Source organism: Lampris incognitus, chromosome 12 (genome assembly GCF_029633865.1).
Source record: "Lampris incognitus isolate fLamInc1 chromosome 12, fLamInc1.hap2, whole genome shotgun sequence".
NCBI lineage: Eukaryota > Metazoa > Chordata > Actinopteri > Lampriformes > Lampridae > Lampris > Lampris incognitus.
Genome location: NC_079222.1, coordinates 20,020,304 through 20,045,614, shown reverse-complemented (window position 1 = coordinate 20,045,614; position 25,311 = coordinate 20,020,304). Strand labels below are relative to the sequence as shown.

The 25,311-nt window shown below is 44.4% G+C and overlaps 1 protein-coding gene across 1 annotated transcript in view; it reads left to right on the top strand.

Moving 5' to 3' along the window:
• Window positions 1–24,669: 24,669 nt before the first annotated feature.
• Window positions 24,670–25,311, top strand: part of znf462 (zinc finger protein 462) — a 97,297-nt gene continuing 96,655 nt past the window's right edge. The window contains exon 1 of the mRNA XM_056290832.1: window positions 24,670–24,755. The gene's annotated coding sequence lies outside the window, so the exon portion shown is untranslated. The remainder of the gene's footprint in view (window positions 24,756–25,311) is intronic.

The window sequence follows — 25,311 nt, the reverse complement described above, 5'->3', positions numbered from 1 at the left end:
TGTTTCGGGACTTTCAACATCATACACCCTCTCTCAGGCGACTCAGCCAGGGTTGATCAGGCCCTGGCTTGTGTCCCAGCAGCATTGGCCCACAGATCACTCCTTCTGATCCAAAGCCATCTGGAGGCCTTCTCTGCAGCCTCCATGGAAGACTTGATGGCTTTCCTTTTAGCAGCCCCAAGTGATGCCAAGTAGAGTGTAGAGCTTGCACAGTGAGTGGCCAGCGAAGCCTCTACACCCCACTTCAATGGGCTCACAACGCGCCCTCCAGCCTCTTCTCCGGCACTGATCCTCCAGCTCCTGGTACTTGGACCGCTTCCGCTCATTTGCCTCCTCCATCCGGTCCTCCCAGGGATCCATCAGCTCTATAAGGAGCACCTGTTTTGAAGAGGCTGATGATAGCCTATGTCTGGCCTCAGCGAAGTTGACATAATGTAGTCTGGGAGCCTGAGCAGCCCCCCCAAGACGACTCCAGCCTCCCAGTCTGGAAAATACAGTAATCAAATTTGATGAAATTGGAAAATAAGGTTTTGACTTTTGCTAAATGTGTCGATAAAACTCTTCATATATGTAATTTATATAGTCTTGAACAATTAAGTATACATTTGAAAATATGAATCTAATATTCCCTGTTACTAACAAACACTTTATATAGATATTTGGCATGAAATATTTGAAGTTTTATTGGCACTTTGATAATAAGAGTATTTTTCTAAGAAAAACATGTTATGAATCTATAAAAAAAATGCCTTCTTTCCTTTGGAAAAAAAAATCTTCTGGAAACATGATGATCACAATAGATGGATGATGTGAATGATGAACACATTTCTGTAGAGAATGTGCATGTTCAAGGATTTTGATCGAGCTCTCCAAGATCATAGGAAGAGAGTATGTACAGCTGAATTTGTTCCTCTACTTTTTTAAGACTAATTTGCATATAGGATATTTCTGTTTTATGAAAGCTAGTGCAGGGTTTCCAAAATCCCCTCAGCACTATGGTTAATAAAACCAAGGTACTCAAAGGATGCTCATAAAATGAGACTCACACAATCTCAGTAAATGGTTAGTTGCAACTTTGCTCTTTGTCAGACTCCATGTTTTCCAGGGAAATTATCTTTGGTATTACGTGACAGACGGAGAGATGAAGTATGACCTTGAGGAGACTGCAGCACCTGGTAATGCTGTCAGTACATCAGAAATAGCCCCTCTAAGTATGCCTTTATATTAGGGTAACATGTTACAAATTCTGAACTTCACATGGAAATTCAGTGTTGCTCTCATAGTCCATACCCTGGTGTTTGCTGTGGGCCTACAAGGTTGTAATGAAGCAGAATAGGAGGAATGATATCTTCCAAGACAAAGTCCTCAGAGACTTGTGCAGAGGCTGGTATCTAGGACAGTACGTCAATCATCCTTCTAAAACATACGCATTGAAAAGCAGATATAATCACACATGCAGGGCTAACTTTGTAGGAAGCATCTCAGCACTAACATTTTATCCCAACCGACCAATGAGATTAGCTTTGTGCTACGTCCACATATCTGAGACAGACAGTCTTGTTTTGGTCAGAGGATGTTGATTGTGTTTGTATACAGAGCTGATGAGCTCTGATGGGCTCTTTGGGAATGTGTCGTGCGTGTTTTACAAGCATCTTCCCAGTGTAAAGTACATTATAATTCTGGGTCTTGTTTATGAAAATAATTTAATAATAATAAAAAAACCTCTACCATGCACCATCATTGTACAATGATAACATGTCAGTGCTGAGATGATTTTGTGCAACTCAGTCCAGCATGTGAAATCTCCTACCTTCTGACAGATAGAGGTGACAGGTGAAGGGAGATTTGGGCAAAAGCAAATCAGAGAGGTGAGGAGAAGACAACAAGTGTGAATGGTTTGGTTGTGATTGTTACCTACACATGTATGTGTCGTGTTTTTTTTTCCTCCTCCACTTTACATTTTCCCAGTATTAGTTGAGATGCTCTCGAGGTGGGCTGACAGCAAAATGGATTAAATGGAGTTTGCTGACGGAATACATATCGGATCTGTGGGTATGCAATTGTGGGCTGCGGCATTTGAAAGGCTTATGACTTCTGCTGAGGCTGTGGATCCATCATGCCGTCCCCGTTCTCCTCCGTGCCTTTCAGAAGTGGGAGAAGAGAGAAGGAGAAAGCGCGAGAGGGGAACGGGAGAGCTCTTGATCACCTGCTTTGTCTGAAGTGAGTCACCTTGCAAATATATGAATAGCAAATGCGGGAAAAGTAATCTGGTGGCGCACTGGTACATCCTCCTATTTGCATACCTGCCAACCCCTGTAGTTACTGCATCTCAGGACTTGGCACCACAAATGCACAATGGTATGCATATATTTTTTTCTTGTTCCCTGCTCCTTCTTTATTTCTCCCTCTCTCTTTTTCTCTCTTTGTCTTTCTTTTGATCCTCTCCATCTCACCCTCTTCTGTTTTTTTTGTTGTTTTTTTTTGCTCTCTGGTAACTCCTCTCTCTCTAGTTTATGTATTTTCTCCCTTAAACTCACCCCCCACCCCCCAGACATCAGTATTTTCCCTCTGGCAGAATGCATGACAGGGGAGCAGGTGGAACTGAGAGCTAATGACAAATCGTTCCCTCCATTCCTGCATCTTTCCTTCCATCTCTCCCACTGTCCTGGCAGAGGCCCTCTTTGGCCCTCCTCCCTCTTTCCAACACCTTTCCATCCAATCTGGCCACATTGATATTCAAATCTGCTCAGGCAGCAGTCCACCCTCTCTCGTCATGAGGACCTTGCCATGACAGCCCCACCAAGGGAGAAAGAAGGTGGGTTAATGTCCTTGCCCTGATTCTTGCTCTTCACCCAGACATATGAAAATGATGGAGTACATACCATATGTGAGATTCAATGTTTTTAAAGCAGGATTTATATCCAGCTCACTGGTCAGTGATCTATGATGAAAGAAGATGAGAGTAGCTAACACGAGATGAAGCCCGTTATGATCAGCTAAGTCAAGGTACCACACTGGAGAAGTTGACTCCCGATTTCGGTCTTAAACATCTGTGGTTTTTGTGCATATGTGTGTGTGTGTGTGTGTGTGTGTGTGTGTGTGTGTGTGTGTGTGTGTGTGTGTGTGTGTGTGTGTGTGTGTGTGTGTGTGTGTGTGTGTGTGTGTGTGTGTGTGTGTGTGTGTGTGTGTGTGTGTGTGTGGACACACATGACTAGCGACTAGAGAAAAAAAAAGCAAAGACTGCCTGTTTTATTTGTCTGTCTGTTGTTATTGACAGGGTCCTACATGGCAGGCCAGCGAAGCCAACGTCTCACATCTGGCCATGAGCTATCATTATCTTTGCCTTCTCTTCCCTGATGAATCTGCCCGGCTCCTTGTTGAGGAGCTAGCCTTTATTTAATGGGCTCTTTCAGCCGTTGTCTGTTGGGCGGAAGCCTCTTACAAACCCATTTAAAGCAGGGTCTATGGATTTCATGGCTCCCCGGGCGCTCTCTCCCTCTTTCAATAAGGTGAAGTCCAAGGCTTTATCCATCCGTCAATGGGCCAGGGGAACAGTGGATGCAGCAGTTTTTAATCCTGGAGACGCCACTGTCCACTGTATGCTTGGCTGTTCCCTGATAGGAGCGCCTCCTTGCAAGCTCTCACCTGGGGACTTTTTAGGTCCTGTGGCAGAGCAGATTTATGGTTACATAGATGGGGATAAGGACCAGGCACCTTGGATACTGTCTGAAGGGAGATGTGTACAACAGACTGGAAGGAGGCAAAGATGACACGGAAATGTGAGCAGAAAGATTTATTTTCAAATTATGAGACAAAATCATAAAAATTTAAGCATACAGATGCATTTGGTTCATGCATGCACGCACGCATGCACACACACACACACACACACACACACACACACACACACACACACACACACACACACACACACACACACACATGCACACATACATTTGTTTGTTCACTGATTTATGGCATTCATCACCATCACCACCAATTTGACTGAGTATTCAAAGCAAGTAATACATTACTTGCATTAATAGATTACATTACACAATACTTGCTAGTTATTTTAAAACTATCCATTGACAATGTTATCAACTTTTTATATTACATTGTTTTATTAACTTTCCATAGCATACCCCTGAACTGAGAGCTGCAAACTATTACCTTTGAAAGTAGGGACAACTCAATTACCTCGCCTTTGTGTTTCCATCTGAATAATGGGGATGACAAATTAATTTCCATCAATGGCAGTTTTTAATCTAAGTTAGTTCATGAAGGTTTAGTTTGTGCAAAAGAGACTATCAATGTTCCTGCCTCATCTGAAAGAAGGAGACAAGTAATGATGACTGAAATAAATTAGAACACACTGAGATTAATAGCTTTTGGATAAGGCATCCTCTAATAGATATTTAGCGAGGTTGATAACAAACAAATGTGCTTGATTGGAAATTAATATTACTAAATTGGATATCATTGTGTAATTTAGAATGTTTTTTTATTATATATTACTCGAAAAAATATTTTAAAAATTATTTAAATTGTAAAAAAAAAATTATTATTTTAAAGCTTTACCAAGTTACCGCTCAATTCTGTTCATTCCCTTATCCTATATAAAAGCATAAATCTCCTTGTATTGATCAAAAATATTGACTTAACCCATGGAGGGAATAATGATTTACTGTACAATGTAACTGGGAATACTCTGTCCCCAGAAACCCACATCACTTACTGACATTCTTATCAATATCCCAAACTGATTAAGAAGAAAAGTCCATTATAACCAAGATAAAATACCATTTGAAATAAATTCAGCAGGTAAGTACCTTGACCCACATTTATGAAATAGCATCTATTTGTTTGAATAAAACTGCTCAAGGGCTTGATGAATTACATCACTTTGAATATTGTTTCTGTCATTTCCTTCAGTAACTATATGGCCGGGAGGAAGGCAAAATAGATAACAAAGGACAACTGTTTATGAGGGACAAATTAAAAAAACAAGATGCTGGAATTCCAATCATTTATAAGTCAATTGCTACCCATTCATTTTGCCAGCCTTGTCTGGGTCTTTTTCAGCAGCTGGAATACAAATGAAAGGCTTAGCAGGTGAGCACTGATCATTGTTGGATTCATTTAATCATAAACAAATTAAATGTGTCAAATTGTTCCCCTTTGATAAATGAAAAAGAGAAGTAGCCACAAATCCCAACATTAATAAAAATGTTCCTCTCTTAGTCTCTTTACTGTGTCTCAAAGAATTGCATTGCTGTGGTGAATAGCATTATCAGAAGCAATCAATTTCTTGAGATCAGGAAACAGAAATCTGAAAGTAATTACAGTCCACTTGACAAGAAATTATCTGCCTGCACACATCCAGAGGAAAAAAAAAAGTGGTGTTACTGCACAAAAAACACATGGTCACTGGTTTAATTTTGAATATATTTAATAAGAATCAGAATCATGTTTATTGGCCATTTAGGTTTGCAAATACATGGAATTTGACTCCAGTTTCATGGCTCTCTCAATTTACTGAACATAGAATAACAACACTACAACACAACAATCTTCAGATATATACACAAGCATTGACTTATACAAGCGAAATAAGAGGTGATCAAGTGCAATGGTGCAGAGAATATATCAGAGAAGCTGAAATAGATGTTAGCATGATACTCACATACATGCCTGAGGTTGATGGACATGACAGAGCTTACCAGTATAAGTACAAAGTACAGTGAAGTCTATACAAAAACGATGGATTTGTAGACTGTGTTAAGTGTTTATTTGAATGACAGCCCATGGAAAGAAACTATTTTTATATCTGGATTTTTGAGGTACAGTGCTCTGCATTTTTGAGGTACAGTGCTCTGCACCCTTCCCAGTGACCAATGGGGTCCGACAAGGTGGAATACTGTCGCCTGTTCTCTTCAATATGTATATGGATGATCTCTCCAAAAAGTTAAAAGAGTGTAAGACTGACTGCACGGTGGGGGATAGTCTTATTAACCATCTGATGTATGCTGATGACTTAGTCATACTGTCCCCTTATAGTGCTGGCTTACAGCAACTGCTCAGAGTCTGCTCAAGTTATGGTGTGCAGCATGACATTAAATTTAACTCTAAAAAGAGTGTTGTCATGATTGCTAAAACCAAGGAGGATAAGAAGCAACATTTTCCCTCATTCTTCTTGGCAGACCAAGCACTAAATGTGGTGAACAAAGTAAGATATCCGGGTCACATCATCAGGGATGATCTCTGTGATGACGATGATGTGCAGCGCCAGTGTTGCAAACTGTATGCACAAAAAATATGCTGGCACACAAAGTTCATATGTGTTCAGATGAGGTTAAAACTCCTCTTTTTAGTGCCCACTGTACTCCTCTCTATACAGCCCACTTGTCGTGCAATCATAGCCAAGCAAAAATGAAAAAGCTGCAGGTAGCATATAATGATACATTTAGATTCTTGCTCAAGCCTCCAAGATGGACAAGTGCAAGTCATATGTTTGTGACTAGTAATGTTCCCACTTTTCCTGCTGTGCTGAGGAATTTTATGTCCAAATTTATGTGTCAATTAATTTATTCTAAGAATGTAATTATAATGCTGTTAACGGAGCCTACACAAAGTGACACCAGGTACTCCTCTTGTTTCTGGAAACATTGGAACAGATGTCTGTATAGCTTTTAATCATTGTGGACTTGTGAGCTGCTGTTATTAAGCTATATTTTTGTGTCTTTGTCTTGTGTTGTATTTCTTTGTTGTTATCTTTAACATGGACCTAGCTTTGTGTCTGAACAAAGTAAGATTTGTAGCGCCTACCAGAGGGGAAGAGTTGGAACAGGCTGTGACCAGGGTGTGATGGGTCTGCAGTGATGTTGCCTACCCATTTCCTTACTCTGGAGGTGTATAAGTCCTGAATGGAGGGCGGGTTGGCACCAGTGATTTTCTCTACAGACCTAACTGTCCATTGTAGTCTGTCCCTTTCCTGTTTGGTGGCCGAACCAAAACAGATAGTGATGGATGTGCAGAGGACAGATTATTGCAGTGTACAACTGAATTGACAGTTCCTGAGGCAGGATAGTTAAGTTATCGTTTGTTTCTCCCAGTATTCTTTGTCTTGTACTTTCTATTTCATTTTGATACTCACCTCTTGTCTCGTTTCAGGTCATTTACTTCCTGCGCTCATGTGCCTCCTGTGTGATTACCTGCCCTGCCCTAATGTGTTGGACCTGTGTCTCATTGTCTCCCCTCCTCCAGAGTGTATAGTCTTAGTGTTCCCTTCCTTCTGTGCCAGTTCGTCTTGTTCCTTGTGACAGTGTTCCAGCATTTTTTCCTTGTGTGAGTTTCTTGAGCCCTATAGTTTTCTGACCTGTTTTTGCCCTTTTTGACCTCGACTTTCGCCTGCCGATTTGGACACTGTTGCCTTGTTATCTGATCACCTGTGTACTGACCTCATTTTATTAAAAGGACTGATTTTTTGTGAACTGAGACTGAGTCTGCATTTTGAGTCCAAGCCTGTGGTTCAGTACTGACAGTATGAACTGGCCATAACATGGACTCAGCAGACTCAGATACAGTACGCTCTGTGCTCCGGGCACAGGTTCACAAGATCCAGAGTCAAGATGAACAGATCAGTCTTCTTCACCATGAAGAGAAGGAGCTGACAGACCGTCAGGAGTAGCTCTTGGCAGCTTTCGGCACCCAGCTCAACCATCTCTTTAACTAAATGCGGAAGATGCAGAACCTCTGGCGAATCGACACCGGCGGCACCTCCTGGTTCTGGGTCCAATGCTGCTTCTCCAGCACCCACCACTCCATCCCTGCCTCTCCACCTTTCCAGACCAGAGTGTTTCTCCGGACACACAGGTGACTGCAGAGCTTTTGTAATCCAGTGTGATTTGCATTTTGAGCTTCAGGCTGCTGCCTTCCCCTCTGACCGCTCAAATATTGCATATATTATTTCTCACCTGACATGGAGAGCGGAGGCCTGGACGATGGCAGAGTGGAGTCAGAAATCACCTGTCTGCAATTCACTGTCGCTGTTCTCCAAGACCTTCACCGAGATCTAGCAGCAGACAGCCCCTGGACGGGAGGTAGCCCGAGCCCCGGTGAGACTGCGACAGGGTAAGAATAGGGTCTCTGATTACGTCATAGAGTTCCGCACTCTAGCAGCAGAGAGTGATTGGAACCAGCCAGCCTTGTTTGATGCTTTTCTTGATGGACTTTCTGACACTCTCAAAGACCAATTAGCCCCCCTGGACCTTCCTTCAGAGATGGATTCCCTTATAGCCCTGGCTATAAAGACTGACAAGCGTCTGTATGAGAGAGAGAGCGGCAGAACCAGACCCCGCAGTTCCTCGCCGCTCCAGCGGAGGCAACAGGTCAGCAGCTCTTCTTTTTCTTCCTGGCGACGCACTCCTCCTGCTGACTCTATCAAATCGCCTCCCCCAGACACGGAGGAACCTATGCAGCTTGGCCGAACCCATCTGACCCCAGAGGAACGCCAGCGACGAGTTTCATAGGGTCGCTGCATCTACTGTGGCCACCTGGGCCACTTCATCGGCTTCTGCCCATTAAAAGACCGGGCTCACCAGTGAAGGTGAGGGCACTGGTGAGCCGTACTTTGACTGTTTCTAATCCCTCTCGTTTGCAACCTCTAGTGTCGCTCATCTCCACTGCGTTTTCTCTTAAGCATCCAGTCCTAGTTGATTCCGGCTCAGATGCAAACCTAATAGACTTTGATCTAGCCAGGAAGCTGGGCCTCAAAACCTTCTGCCTCAACCAGCCCCTGGATGCCTGTGCCCTGGGCAGCAGGCTATTATGTAAGGTCACAATCACACTCAGTCACTGCACCTGTCTTTTCTCGACTCTCACACCGAAAGAATCAGCTTTCATGTCTTTCGAGCTCCTCAGCACCCACTTGTCCTGGGATACCCCTGGCTCACACTCCACAGCCCCCATATAGACTGGAAAACAGGGCAGGTAATTTCATGGGGAAGGACTTGTGCAAAGAACTGTCTCTCACCCTCTCAACCTTTCCTGTCAGAGCTTCAATATCCTGACACCTCCCAGAACACCCCCAGCCTGGATCCAGAGTTTCCCGACCTTTCCCGGGTTCCCCTCTGCTACCATGACCTTAAGGAGGTTTTTAGGAAGGCCTGTGCCATATCCTTGCCTCTGCACCGCGCCTATGACTGCGCCATTGACCTGCTCCCCGGAACTTCACCACCCAAGGGTCACTTGTATTCCCTGTCAGCTCCTGAAACCCAGGCCATGAGAAAGTACATTGAGGAATCCCTGGCTGCATGGATTATTCGGCCTTCCTCCTCTCCCGCTGGCGCTGGGTTCTTCTTCATTGATAAGAAGGATAAAACCCTGCGGCCTTGCATTGACTACAGAGGACTCAACGAGATCACCGTTCACAACAGGTACCCCCTCACTTTAATTTCCACTGCTTTTGAACTACTAAATGGTGGTGCTAAGGTTTTCACTAAACTGGGCTTAAGGAATGCTTATCACCTAGTTAGAATAAGGGAGGGGGATAAATGGAAGACAGCATTTAACGCTCCCAGTGGTCATTCTGAGTACCTGGTCATGCCGTTTGGACTTACCAATGCCCCAGCTGTCTTTCAGGCCCTGATGAACGACGTCCTCCAGGGTATGCTCAATGAGTTTGTTTCTGTTTACCTGGATGACATCTTAATCTTCTCCCCTGACAAGCAAACTCATATTCAGCACGTCCGGCGGGTCCTCCAGCGCCTCCTCCACCACCAACTCTTTGTCAAAGCTGAGAAGTGTGAGTTTCACATGCCCTCCGTGTCCTTCCTAGGGTTCATTGTGTCTGAGGGGGAGGACAGGATGGACCCAAAAAAGGTTAGCGCTGTTGTGGATTGGCCCACTCCCACTAGCCGTAAGGAGGTTCAATGATTCCTGGGGTTTGCTAACTTTTACAGAAAGTTCATCAGAAATTTTAGTTCTGTTGCTGCCCCCTTTCATGCACTGACCTCTTCTAAGCTTAGCTTCCAGTGGAACCCCCCGGGCTGAGCTTGCTTTCCAGAGACTGAAGACCAGCTTCACCTCAGCTACTGTCCTCACGTTGCCTGACACCAACCTGCAGTTTGTGGTGGAGGTGGATGCCTCCGATGTGGGGGTGGGAGCTGTTCTCTCTCAATAAGCTACACCCCTGTGCCTTTCTTTCCCGCAAGCTGTCGGCCTCTGAGAGAAACTATGATGTTGGCAACGGTGAGCTGCTTGCCATCAAGGTGGCATTGGAGGAGTGGAGGCACTTGTTGGAGGGGGCTGAACAGCCTTTTCTCATCTGGACGGATCATAGAAGTCTTGAGTACTTTTTCAACTTGTTCCGTTTCACCCTGTCTTATCACCCTGGCTCCAATAACCTAAAGCCTGATGCTCTCTCCCGTTTGTTTCCCTCCGAGAACTCTTGTAAAGATCCTACTCCCATTCTTCCTCCCTTGTGTGTTGTGGGTTCTGTCACTTGGGACATTGAGAGAAGGGTCAACGAGGCCAATGTGAGCTGTTAACCTCCAGCCGGCTGCCTGCCGAACCGACTGTTTGTGCCTCCTGTCTTGCATTCACAGGTCATCCACTGGGCCTACTCTTCCCGGTTATCCTGTCACCCTGGTGTATGCAGGACCTTGTTTGTCATACGACATCGGTTCTGGTGGCCAGTCATGGAGAAGGAGGTGATGGAGTACGTGGCAGCCTGTCCGGTGTGTGTAAGGTCTCCCGACGCCCAGCTTCTGGTCAGCTTCACCCACTCCCTGTGCCACATCGACCCTGGTCAGACATCTCCGTGGACTTTGTGACTGGTCTCCCCCCTTCCAAAGGTAACATCACCATCCTCACGGTGGTGGATAGATTTTCAAAGATGGTTCATTTTGTTCCCTTGCACAAGTTGCCCTCGGCGAAGGAGACAGCTGAGGTGATGCTGCATCATGTTTTTTCGCCTCCATGGCTTCCCCAGGGACATTGTGTCTGAGCAGTTTGTGTGTGGCACAGTTCTGGCGGGCTTTCTGTTCACTCCTGGGAGCATCCGTCAGCCTCTCATCTGACCACCATCCCCAAACCAATGGTCAGACGGAGCGGCTGAACCAGGAGCTGGAGACCAGCCTGCGTGGCCTCGCCTCCCAGAGCCCCAACACATGGAGCAGTCAGCTCACCTGGTTGAGTATGAACACAACTCTCTCCCATGTTCCTCATCTGGTCTCTCCCCCTTTCAATGTGCCTATGGATGTCAACCTCCTCTCTTCCCTGTCCTGGAGAGGGAGGTCAGTGGGCCCTCTGCACTGGCTCTGGTGTGCCTCTGTTACCACATCTGGGCCCGGGCCCGACACACCCTGCTCCGCAATTCCAAGCGTTACAAGAAAGCAGCTGACTGACGGCGAATCCCTGCCCCCACTTATAGGAGCGGCCAGAGGGTATGGCTATCCACTAAAGACCTGCCTCTCAGAGTGGAGTCCCGGAAACTCGCTCCCAGGTTAGTGGGGCCATTCCCTATTTCCAAGGTCATTAACCTAGTTGCTGTCAAACTCAAACTCCCCAGAGCCATGAGAGTCCACCCATCCTTCCACGTGAGTCAGATCAAACCGGCCATAGAAAGCCCTCTGGTCCCTGCCTCCAGGCTCCCTCCTCCCCCCCAGTTCGTCGATGGTGGCCCTGTTTACACTGTCCGCAAGCTCCTGGCGGTCCAGCGACGGGGCCGGGGCTCCCAATACCTGGTCAACTGGGAGGGATACAGCCCGGAGGAACGTTCATCAACATCATGGACCCCTCCCTGATCAAAGGCCTTCCATCAGGCCCACCCTGGCGACCCTGGGCTGTCTGGAGCCGGCCGTGGGGGGGGGGGGGCGTACTGTCACACCCCATCTGGATAGTTAAGTTATCTTTTGTTTCTCCCAGTGTTCTTTGTCTTGTACTTCCTGTTTTATTTTGATACTCACCTCTTGTCTCATTTCAGGTCATTTACTTCCTGCCCTCATGTGTCTCCCTCCTGTGTGATTACCTGCCCTGCCCTAATGTGTTGCACCTGTGTCTCATTGTCTCCCGTCCTCCAGAGTATATAGTCTTAGTGTTCCCTTCCTTCTGTGCCAGTTTGTCTTGTTCCTTGTGACAGCGTTGCAGCATTGTTTCCTTGTGGGAGTTTCTTGAGCCCTATAGTTTCCTGACCTGTTTTTGCCCTTTTTGACCTCGCCTTTCACTTGCCGACTTGGACACTGTTGCCTTGTTATCTGATCACCTGTGTACCGACCTCATTTTATTAAAAGGACTGATTTTTGTGAACTGAGACTGAGTCTGCGTTTTGAGTCCAAGTCTGTGGTTCAGTACTGACAGAGGCAGGTTGAATTTCTTGAGCTGCCAGAGAACGTACATCCTCTGCTGGGCCTTTTTGATGATTGTGTCTATGTTGGATGTCCACCTTAGGTCCTGGCAGATTGTGGATCCTAGAAATCTCTAGGTTTTCCCTGCAGACACCATGTTGTTGAGTAAGTAAGTAAGTAAGTAAGTAAGTAAGTAAGTAAGTAAGTAAGTACGTAAGTAAGTAAGTAAGTAAGTAAGTAAGTAAGTAAGTAAGTAAGTAAGTAAGTAAGTAAGTAAGTAAGTAAGTAAGTAAGTAAGTAAATTTTTATTTATATAACACTTTTAAAAACACATGGTTACATAGTGTTTTACACTCAGTAACGAAAATACGAATAAATACATAAAATTAATTGAATATAAAACATGGCATAAGGAGTAACAGACCAAGCTATAAACGAACCAAAACAGAGGGCAAGGGTGGTGATCTATAAAAAGGCTTGCCTGAAAAGATGGGTTTTTAGAAGCTGCTTAAAACAGTCCAAAGATGCACCAAATCTAATGGATTGGGGAAGATTATTCCAGAGGCTTGGGGCTAAAACTGCAAAGGTGCGGTCACCTTTTGTTTTGCGGTTGGAGTGAGGGATGGCTAAAAGACCGAGGTTTGAGGATCGGAGTGGTTGTGAAGTGGAATGAGGAAGGAGAGGATCAGAAATGTAATTGGGGGGGGGAGATTATGCAGAGTTTCAAATGTAATCAATAAGATCTTATCGATTATTCTAAATTTTACGGGAAGCCAATGGAGGGATGCAAAAAATAGGGATAATATGGGACCTATGGCTAGTTCTAGTTAATAGTCTAGCAGCTCCTGTCTGAACCAAGTGTAGATGATTTAAAGTAGCTTGGTTGAGGCCAGAGTAGAGGGAGTTACAGTAATCTAGACGGGATAAAATTAAATTGTGAATTAATATTTCAGTATCATTAAAAGACAAAATATTTATGATTTTTGCAGTATTTCTTAGCTGAAGAAAACAGGACTGGACAAGTTAGGTAACATGGTGATCAAAAGACAAATTCTGGTCAAAGATGATACCGAGATTTTTAGCAGTAGGTTAGATGATTGAATGAAGTGGACAACTAAACTGATCAATTGCAGTGGCAATATTCTCAAGAGCAATTAAGAGAACTTCCGTTTTGTCGGGGTTTAGATGGAGGAAATAAAGGGGCATCCAGCGTTTGGTGGCAGCTAAGCAATCATGGAGGGAGGACAGTTGATTCAGGTTATTGGGTTTGGCAGAGAAATCTGAGTATCATCGGTATAACAGTGGTATGAGATGTCTTGAAAATCACTAAACAATTGATCCAGAGGAAGCATGTGTAAAGAGAAGAAGATTGGCCCAAGGACAGACCCCTGAGGGACTCCACACAATAGGGTAGATGACAAGGTTACAAGATTGTTATTGTTAATACAAACATCCATCCATCCATTATCCAAACCGCTTATCCTGCTCTCAGGGCTGTGGGGATGCTGGAGCCTATCCATGCAAGTCATTGGGTGGCAGGCAGGGAGACACCCTGGACAGGTCACCAGGCCATCACAGGGCACACACACACACACACACACCCACACACACACCCACACACACACACACACGTACATTCACACCTAGGGACAATTTAGTATGACTGATTCACCTGACCTACATAACTGTGGCAGGAAACCAAAGCACCCGGAGGAAACCCACGCAGACACGGGGAGAACATGCAAACTCCACACAGAGGATGACCTGGGATGACCCCCAAGGTTGGACTACACTGGGGCTCGAACCCAGGACCTTCTTGCTGTGAGGCAACTGCACTAACCACTGCACCTTCGTGCCTAATACAAACAATAAAATATCTATTAATCAGATAAGAGCGAAACCAATTTAATGCTGTTCCAGAAATGCCAACCCAGTTCTCCAACCTATCAAGTAAGATGGCATGATCAATGGGATCAAAAGCAGTGGTTAAATGTAGGAGAGTAAGAATGGAGTGTTCACCTTTATCAGCATGCACAAGGATGTCATTGGATGCTCTTAATAATGTAGGCTCAGTGCTATGTTTGTGACAAAAGCCGGATTGAAATCTATCGAAAATGTTATGACCTTCAGTCAGCTGCAGGAGATGGTCCGCATCAATTTTTTCACGGATTTTGGATAAAAAAGTAAAGTTTGGAAATTGGTCTATAATTCTCTACCCTTGTCGAATCAAGAGAGGGTTTTTTGAGGAGGGGCTGAACACAGGCAATTTTTAAATAGTCAAGTAGGGACCCAGATGTGAGTGAGCAGTTGATGATAGAGAGCAGGCTGGGACCTAAGCTAGGGAGGATGGCTTTTAGAAATGTTGTCAGAACTATATCACAGGGCCTGGAGAAGCGATGCATAAGGGCTACAGTGTTAACAAGTAACTGAAGAGAAATGGGAGCAAATTCCAACATTAAATTTGGACGGCTGAAAGGGGTGGGGCGGGGGGCATCAATCTTGTCTACAAATAAAGACAACAATTGTTCACAGTCATTAACAGAAGAGGGGGAAATGGTAGGAAGTGAGGGATTCATATGCTGATTGACTGTAATAAACAGAAACCTAGGGTTATGATTATTACTCTCATTCATGTCAGAGAAGTAAGCAGCTCCCAAATATTTAATAGTTTGATTCAATGTTGATAATAACTCCTTCATATGGAGTTGATGAACTTCAAGAGTATAGCGAGGGCAGTGTTGTTGGGGGACTCCTCCTGAAGTCCACTGTCATCTCCACAGTTTTGAGCATGTTCAGTTCCAGATTGTTATGGTTGCACCAGAGGGTCAGCTGTTCCACCTCCTGTCTATATGCACACTCGCCACCCTCCTGGATAAGGCCAATGATGGTTGTGTCATCCACAAACTTCGCAAGTTTAACAGACAGGTCTCCTGCAGACTCGTCATTTGTTTAGAGGGAGAAGAGTAGAGGGGAGAGCACATGTGATTTTCCCCAGCCTCACCAGCGGCCTCCTGTCCGTCAGGAAGTTTTAAATCCACCTGGCAAATGGGGGCTGGTACAGTGAGCCAAATGAGTTTGGAGTGGAGAATTTCTGGAACGATGGTGTTGAACACTGAGCTGAAGTCCACAAACAGGACCCTTGCGTATGTCCCGGGGAGTTGAGGTGTTGGAAGATGTAGTGAAATCCCACGTTGACTGCATCATCCGGTTTGCTCGATAGGAAAACTGCAGGGGGATGAGCAGGGGGCCTGTGATTTCCTTCAGGTTGGCCAACACCAGTCTTTCAAAGGATTTCATGACCACAGACGTTAGGGCAATGGGCCTTTAGTCATCATTTAGTCATTGATACAGGGTTTCTTGGGGACTGGAATGATATTGGAGCTCTTGAAACAGGAGGGGACTTCACACAGCTCCAGTGATCTGTTGAGGATCACTGGGGGCCAGCTGGTCAGCACAGACCTTAAGACAGGAGGGTGACACGCCATTCAGGCCCGATGCCTTGCTGGTCTTCTTTCTCTGGAAGAGCTGGTGCACGTCCTCCACACATATCCTGAGTGCGGGTGGGGGTTCGTTGGGGAGGGGAGAGTGGCTGGCCAGTGGGTCCAGTTGGTTGTGTAATGTGCCTGGAGAGGATGTGGGGCGTAAAAGTTTTCTTTTCAAACCTGCAGTAAGATCAATTTAGATCGTCAGCCAGTTGATGGTTCTCTGCAGTATGGGGGGGATGGTCTCCTGTGGTTGGTAATGTCTTTCAAAGCACTCCAGACTAATGATGGGTCGTTGGCGGAAAATCTTTTTTTTTTTCAGAGTAGCACATTTTTGCCACTCTGATCTCCTTTGTGAGTGTATTTCTGGCTTTGTTATACCGGATCCTATCTCCTCTCCTGTAGCTGCTTTGTCTTTGGTCTGACGAAGTTGCCTTCTGAATGTATATTATTCAGTGAATGCTGCTACTGCGCATCAGTTAACATCAGATACTGCTCAGCTGTACAAGGCCTGACAGAACACCTTCAGTATTTCAACATCATTACAAAGCACTGAGTAGAGCAAAAGTGACCATGGCGTGTTCAGCATCCAAGCTAGGACATTTTAGCTACTCAATTGATAGAGCAACTTTTGAGAAACCAATACTCCAGATCCAGAATTAAGGATGAGGAGTTACTATGTTAGATTGCAACTCGAAACACCTGATGACCCCGGGTTCATTACTGACGATGTGTCCAGGTTGCAGCACATCGTGTATCAAAGAACAAGTATGTACTCATACAGATGTATGCATTTATGTAAATATGTATGGAGGTACACTTGTACTTTGATGTGAAGGTTGTAGCAACATATTTCCTCAAAACGGACAATAAAGAATCTATCTAAAGTGAAAAATATGTTTAGAGCATTAAATCAAATGCTTTGGTCAGGTAACTATTGTCTGCACATATGGACTTGCATCTAGCACAAGAATGAGCCAATCCTTAATACTTGATGGTGTCTCAGTTTGCTAGCCTTTGTATCACATAGCTAGAAAAGTGGTGGTGAGATTGTGTTACAGTCATACAATCAAATATCAGTCTGTTTAGGGAGAAATATCCCATTTAAGGTGAGTTTGTAATTCTGTCATTTCTTTTAAACTTGTAATTTGAATAATGATAAACTGAGAAAATCCAGAGCTGCCAAGGCAGTGATGAGGAACAACCTAAAGAGCAGCGATCCAACTCTGCAAAACACAAAGTATGGTAGAAAGTCATGCCCAGCTCTTCATACAACACAAGTACACATCAGTCCTGGCCATCATCAGCAGAACAGAGAATCAGTTGCTGCCAGCCACTAGTAAGGCAGAGGATAAGCAGGACTGGCAGATTAATTCTCCATCTCCTGAAAGGACAAGATGTCCAGTAACAACATTTAGAGATTACGATATCATAGCCAAGGGCGGCACGGTGGCACAGTGGTTAGCGCAGTCGCTTCACAGCAAGAAGGGCCGGGTTTCGAGCCCCAGGGTAGTCCAACCTTGGTGATTCATCCCAGGTCGTCCTCTGTGTGGAGTTTGCATGTTCTCCCCATGTATGCGTGGGTTTGCTCCGGGGGCTCCGGTTTCCTCCCACAGTCCAAAAATATGTAGGTCAGGTGAATTGGCTGTACTAAATTGCCCCTAGGAATGAATGGGTGTGTTGCATGTGTGTGTGTGTTGGCCTTGTGATGGCCTGTCCAGGGTGTCTCCCGCCTGCCACCCAATGACTGCTGGAATAGGCTCCAGCATCCCCGCGACCCCGAGAGCAGGATAAGCGGCTAAGATACTGGATGGATGGATGGATGGATGGATGGATATCATAGCCAAATGAGGTGTAGATGGGTTATGTAAATCATTCGGCATCCTGATGACATGCTGGTTCTGTCATGTCTGGGCTAATACAAAAAAAAAAATCTTAATGTAACATCCTGGCAAATTTTGTGGAGAAGAATGAAAATAACATTGATAAGAAAGAAATAAAGAAAACCACTTTGTTTTGTCATTGTACAGGTTACAATGAAATTTGTTCTTTGCATTTAACCCATCCTATTGTATAGGTGCAGTGGGCAGCTGCAGTACCCGGGGACCAACTCCAGTTCTTCTTTGCATTGCCTTGGTCAAATTATTGGTCTAATTGTCTTTATGCATGCTAAATAATCCAGGTAAGAAAATCCAAGGAGGCTGCATCAGTTCACCTGAATACAACGTTTATTGACAGGTATGTTTCATCACTCATCTAAAGTGACCTGTTGAGGCTAAACTGATTGCCGGTATCCCCACCCTTATAAACAATACAGTTGCATAATGAATAAAAACAACGACCAGTTTCATATGCAAATATGGGCATAACCATTAACTAGAGTTACAATGGCCATGTGTGTTATTCACAGAGGATTGGGGAATAGTTGCAATCAGAGCATTGTAGGATGGCTACAGATGTACTCTTAGCACCCCCATTCAGGGATGGTCATTCCCTCTTAACATAGATGGCCTCTTTGACTCCCCATTCAAACCAGCATTCCTCTCTATCAAGGGTGTGCACACCCTCACCCTTGAAAGAGTGGCCACTGGCCTGTAGATGGGTGTAGACTGTAGAGTCCTGGCTTGATGTGTTAGCTCTTCTGTGTTGTGCTATCTTCTTAGTCGGCGTCTGTTTAGTTTCCCTAATGTAGAAGTCACGGCAATCCTCCTGGCACTTAACAGCGTACACTATATTGCTCTGTTTTAGCCGGGGGACCTGCTCCTTGGGATGGACCAACTTCTGGTGCAGCGTATTTTGGGGTTTGAGAATAACTGAGAGACGTTGTTTGGAAAATGTGCATCTCAACTTTTCCGCCACTCCCGCCACATAAGGAATCCCCACTGGTTTATGCTTAAGCAGCTGTTCTCTCTTCGATCAGCTGGTGCACTGTCTGGGCGTCTTCCTGGCTTTGACAAACGCCCAGTTAGGATAACTGCACTTAATCAGGCCCTGTTTTAATGTGGGATTTCTCCCCTTCCCCGGCTGCTGCGTCGGTTGGGACATTGTCAGCTCGGTGGTACAGCATCCTGATGATTCCTAGTTTGTGCTCCAGTGGATGATGAGAGTCAAACCTTAAGTACTGATCAGTATGTGTTGGTTTATGGTAAACATCAACAATCTAATGTCACCAATTTTAATTTCAATCTAAGAAGGTTAACCTGTCATTTTTCACATCCTCGAGGATGAACTTGATTTTGTTGTCCACAGAGTTAATGTCCACAAATCTGAACCAATGGCTAGGTGGTGTCCCTGGATAGGACATCAGAGCCCTCTTTTCCACTTCCTCCATATACAAGTTGGCCACTAGAGGTGAGACTGGGGAACCCAAAACACCCTGCCTATAGTACTGCCCCCTGTATGTGATGTACATGGACTGAAGACAGTTTCAGGAGCAAGTGTAACCAAGTGTGTCTGTTTCTGAAAGTGTGTCTTCCTGTAGGGAGACACTGGAGCACAAACTAGGAGACATCAGGATGCTGTACCACTGAGCTGACAATGTCCCCACCAACACAGCAGCTGGGGAAGGGGAGAAATCCCACATTAAGCAGGCCTTGGTTAAGTGTGGCTGTCCTAACTGGGCGTTTGTCAAACCCAGGAAGACACCCAAACAGTGCACCAGCCAATCGAAGAGAGAAGAAGAGAAACAGCTGCCTAAGTGTAAACCAGTGGTGATTCTGTATGTGGCGGGAGTGTCGGAAAAGTTGAGACGCGTATTTTCCAAACACTGCATCTCAGTTGCTTTCAGACCCGAAAACACGCTGTGCCAGAAGTTAGTCCGCCCCAAGGATTGGGTCCCCCGGCACAAACAAATTAATATAGTGTACACTGTTAAGTGCCAGGAGGATTGCCTGCATAAATATATACATATACAATGATCAGTTTCATATGCAAATTGCAGTGACCATTAACGAGAGTTTCAATAGCCATGTGTACTATTCACAGAGGATTGGGGAATGGTATCAATCACAGCATTGCAATATGGCAACAGATGTACTCTTACCCCCCCCCCCCCCGGTTCAGGGAAGGCCATTCCCTCTTCACATAGATGGTTATTAAATCAACCCTATAGCTATATCATAACTGTTTGGATGATTGAATCTCCATTTTACAATTTACGGACAGGAGTTTGGTGGGGGTCCTTATAGTAAATGGTATTAGTATTCTCATCACAATACCCCTAGCTGGAGTATTATTTTATATCCCTGATAAAAAAAATTAAAATGACATGATTTTGAGGTGATAACACAGATGCTAATGAAATAAACAATTTCTATTACAATTTCTTTCATCATCATCTCATAACAAAACATCTGAATTTCTTAAGTCACATTTCCTTTATTTGTCAAATCAAATCATATTTCAAGTGCAGCGGAGACGGCTGTAACGTCTGTCAGAGTCTTCACCACACATTCTGTTTTCATTCTGTATGTTGACGACACAGATGTGTGAATAGATTATCGAATTCAACTCAGACACACTCCCTTTTCTGCCTGTGTGTGTATTTGTATGTATTCATGTCTTTGTGTTGATGATGCTCGTGTCTTTGTGTCTGCAACTGTCATATCATACAAGCTACATTTGTGTGTTTGTGTTTTTGCATGTATGAGATGGTGATACAGAGGGCGAGAGAGAGAGAGAGAGAGAGAGAGAGAGAGAGAGAGAGAGAGAGAGAGAGAGAGAGAGAGAGAGAGAGAGAGAGAGAGAGAGAGAGAGAGAGAGAGAGACAGAGAGAGACAGAGAGAGACAGAGAGAGGACCAAAGCATCTCAATTTCAAACTTGCAGCCTTTGCAAGAAGGCTCGATTGGGCCTTACTTATATAAATAACAAAAATAAGTCCACTTAAGAATGTAAAATTCAACACTGAGATGTTTTCCACCAATCCGCCTCCGTCGACAGTCACCTTGACTAAAACACTTAACCTTTGAACAAGCATGTTTCATGATAAATACCAAGATCTCTTTGGTGAAATTGGGATACATGAACTCTAATGTGTCCAATAAGTCATTGGTCACCTTCTAAATCTGTACAAACCCCCCACTCTTTCTCCTCTCCCACTGCCTAAACCATCTGAATCTCTGACGACTGGTCTGTTTTTAGCTATGCTGGATGGAGTCCTGGCATGGTGCGCGGGGGAGGCCGGACCAGTTGGGTTGTCCTCGTGCAGTCTGTCCTATGCAGTACACTGGCCTCCTGGCCCTCCCATATTAATCAGATTTGCTGCAGCAGCCATATGTCCAAGCAGCATGATAAACCCCGGCTGCTACCCGGCACCCACAGGACGCTCTGTCAACACCGTGCGTGTGCGTGTGTGTGTGCGTGTGCGTGTGCATGTGTGTGTGTGCGCGCGCGTGTGCGTGCGTGCGTGCACGTGCATGTGCACGTGTATGTGTGTGCATGTTTGTGTGCACTTGTGTACGTGAGTGTATGTGTGTATTTCACACATGGTGTCTCCAGACACATTCCTTTAATGACTTGTTGAGACATCAAAAATGTTAACACCATACACCTGCGGGGTACATTATATATGTGATTCTGTTCTCTGCCAGTTTTGCAGAGCCAACAAGGATAAAATCCTACAAAAATACTATGAGGTATCTCAAAATCCAAAAAAAAGCAACCATATAGCATAAACCTGAGAAGAGGGCCTGGTATGCACCTGCCAAAGTTTGGGGGAAATACATGGGGCTACGTACGTCACTATAACAGAAGTACTACCTCTTTGGACTTGCATAAATATGGGCCTAGTCCTGTTCCCATCTGTCATGTTATTTTTAATATCATATTCTATGGTCATATTTGCCATTCACATATTATTTAGTTACGAAGATGTAAAATATTTTACAAATCCAATGACTCAATCAGTTTACCATTACTGCAAAGAATCAATCCCAAAACCAGGACTGGTGATATGGATAGCACATTTCTGACACAAAGAGTGATACTAGATGTCAGTATAATTTCCAGTCAAAAGCGTTCCAATTATAATCTACAAAATGTGTACTATGATACGACGAGAAGCATCATTAACCCATGGCTAACAATATACAAACGCAAACAATTACTCTGTACCCTATTTCCTAAAATATATATATATATAGGAATCAATTGTACAACAAAAGTATATAAAAATTACATGTTTTACAAAAAAAGTATTTTGCATGCTCATAGCTTTTCAGAAATAACAAACTTCTTAAGAACTGATAAGATTTCATATTTCAGGGCGTCCGGGTGGCGTGGTGGTCTAGTCCATTGCCTACCAACACCGGGACCGCTGGTTCGAATCCCCATGTTATCTCCAGCTTGGTCGAGCGTCCCAACAGACACAAATAGCCGTGTCTGCGGGTAGGAAGCCGGATGTGGGTATGTGTCCTAGTCGCTGCACTAGCACCTCCTCTGGTCGGTCGGGGCACCTGTTCAGGGGGGAGGGGGGAACTAGGGGGGGGGACTGGGGGCGCTACGTCCCCCTGGTGAAACTCCTCACTGTCAGGTGAAAAGAAGCGGCTGGTGACTCCACACATATCGGAGGAGGCATGTGGTAGTCTGTGGCCCTCCCTAGATGGGCAGAGGGGGTGGAGCAGCGACCGGGACGGCTCGTAAGAGTGGGCTAATTGGCCAAGTACAACTGGGGAGAAAATGGGGAAATTTAAAAATAAATAAATAAATAAACAAACAATTCCACATTTCAAAGTACTGAAGAGCACATCTACTATTAGAAACATTTTCTAAAGCGGCAGCAGGTACATTTTTGATTTTCAACAATGTCTTTTATGTCAACTGTTGGGAGACAACCGATATTTTTTTTTCTTTCCTTTATTGTGTAGCAACAAGATCTGTGTATGCATTTACAAGCTATAGCTCAAAAGACTATTGCAGAAGAGCAACTATGTAAAGTAAAATAACTTTACTTATGTGTGTCCCGTAAAACAATCTTGATATTTCCCGGGAGGTTTTGAGCCCTGTGGCAGAAAATACACAGTGAAAACAAGGATTCCAGGGCAATGATCTGTGATGGCGATTTTGTCCCTCTCCTGTACACTACCAAAATGAGTTTAATGGGGATATGATAACAGTAAAAAAAAAAAAGAAAAGAAAAGAAAAAAGTTACCTGGTGCCATTTGAGATAATTTAGTCTTCTGAAGAAAAAAAAAATATATATACTCACTATGACATTTCAATCTCACACCTCTTTTATTTGTGTCTTCAGTCATAAGGTATTTCTGCAAAATTCTGTGTATACAGTAAAATCGCTAACTATGCATTCTAACACCGACCATCATGGCATATAGAAAATATACACAATATGTCATGTTTTCACATGAAACCTTATAGTCACCTAACAGTTTCTTATTCTAGGAATGCTAACCGACAGATCTTCACTCAACTCCAAGACCCAGGGAAATATAACATATGAGCTTCACATATTTAATGTTTTGTTTTTTTTAATGGTGGTGGTGGTGGGGGGGGGGGAGTAAACATGAAATAATAATGACCTAAGGTCAATAACGTTTTGGAGTTTATATCACAAAATGCATTCAAATCTTAACTGTTTCATGAATATTTCAGCATCTAGAAGTAGGTGGTCTTGCAATAAGAAGAGTGAGGGCTACAATTATCATAACAATGTTTTACTCCAACAAACACAAATATGGAATATCCATTTACCTCTTATCATCTACGGACTGTATACAAGACCAGTACTTATAGAAATGACTGTAATCATGAAACGCAGACACTTACTGTTGATCAACCAGTGCAAGGCAGACAAGCATGCTTAGATGCTATTTGGAACCCTTGATGAGATGAGGTAGCCCACTGTCCCCTCCCTCTCCCTCCTTGTTCAAAGCTCCCTCCATAAGTCTCTCTCTCTCTCTCTCTCTCTCTCTCTCTCTCTCTCTCTCTCTCTCTCTCTCTCTCTCTCTCTCTCTCTCTCTCTCTCTCTCTCTCTCTCCCCCCCCTTTGTGATTCTGGCTGTCTTTCTGTTTTTGGTCAGGCCCCTGTTCTTCTCCCTGTCTCCACTCTCTCAAGATACATCTGAGTAGGACCCTGGTATCTTTTGTCCTGGGCTCCTCCTTTGTTACTATGCTTGTGGACAAGAGCAGCAACAGCAGATGCAGCAGCAGTAGTACATTTCAATCAGCCAAACAGCAAGATAGCAACAGCCATCATTCTGTTTTTCATTTAATTTTTTAAATTCATCCTAATAAAAAATCAATCAATCATCAAATCAATCAACCAATCAATCAATCAAATGATATATCTATATCTATCTATCTATCTATCTATCTATCTATCTATCTATCTATCTATCTATCTATCTATCTATCTATCTATCTATCTATCTATCTATCTATCTATCTATCTATCTATCTATCTATCTATCTATCTATTAAATATATATTTCTTTCATGTCTTGTGGAAGTGTGCATCAGCATCATCACAAAAAAGTGAACTGTGGATAACCCCATGACGTGGCAGACGTATGGAAAGTCGACATAAAATTCGTCGTCACTACATTTTAACTGCTGGTCGTCTGAGCCGCTGATGAAGGTTTGTGGGCAATTTTGACTTCAGCCTTGATGAAGGATGAGCTTCTCTCTCGTAGACGTTGTCCATCCTGTCGATGCTCCCTCGTCTCATCGTAAACTCTTGTGCACCCTCTGGTGCTTGCTAGTCTCCCAAACTTCTTTGTGTAGCCTGCTTTGCAGATTGTCTTCCTTGTCTGTGTGGTTGCTCATTATTCAGAGACAGACGGATCTCAGGTCATCTGCAGCTGCAGCAAAGGAGAAGCAGGAAAGATGGCGATCATCCATTAGACCGACCGGGCGCACGCATGAAATACGAGGACAACTTTTTGGGAGATCGCTCGAGGAGAAGATTGGGCTCGTGAGTTTTTATTACCCTATTTCCAGTTTTGCCAAGATTTTGGTTGGGCTTTCATGGTCTAGGAGAACGTCGTTTTGGTAGATCATGGGATATAATTTGGAGATCGCCTCGTGAATGACCTGGAAAGAAGCTTATCCCCCTTTCTTTTTAGTTCAGGACCAGCCGACTTTTGGAGAGGGGAGTCTGGTCAGGAATAAAACGGGTGGGCGCTCCTTTCTGGCACCCGTGTAGTCAAAGTCAAGTGGGTCTTCTAGCTCCCCAATAATTTCCTACCAACCTATAGCTTCCTACGATGTCGCCTATTCTCGGGTTTGTTGTCAAAAGTGACACAAGGAAATGGACATAGTCGGGGTAGAGGTTACCTTGCATGTTGCTGCACTGGCAGTAAGTGTTTTGTTATTCCGGCTTGTCTGGTCAGGGAATTAACGCACGTCTCCTTCTTTCCTGGTCGTGCATGTTGTTGTGCTATAGCAGCTTCATGAAGAAGCCATTGCACGGATTGCTTCCCTCTCCCATGCAGGCAGCCTGCACTGTGGGAGCCCAGCCTCCATTAGCG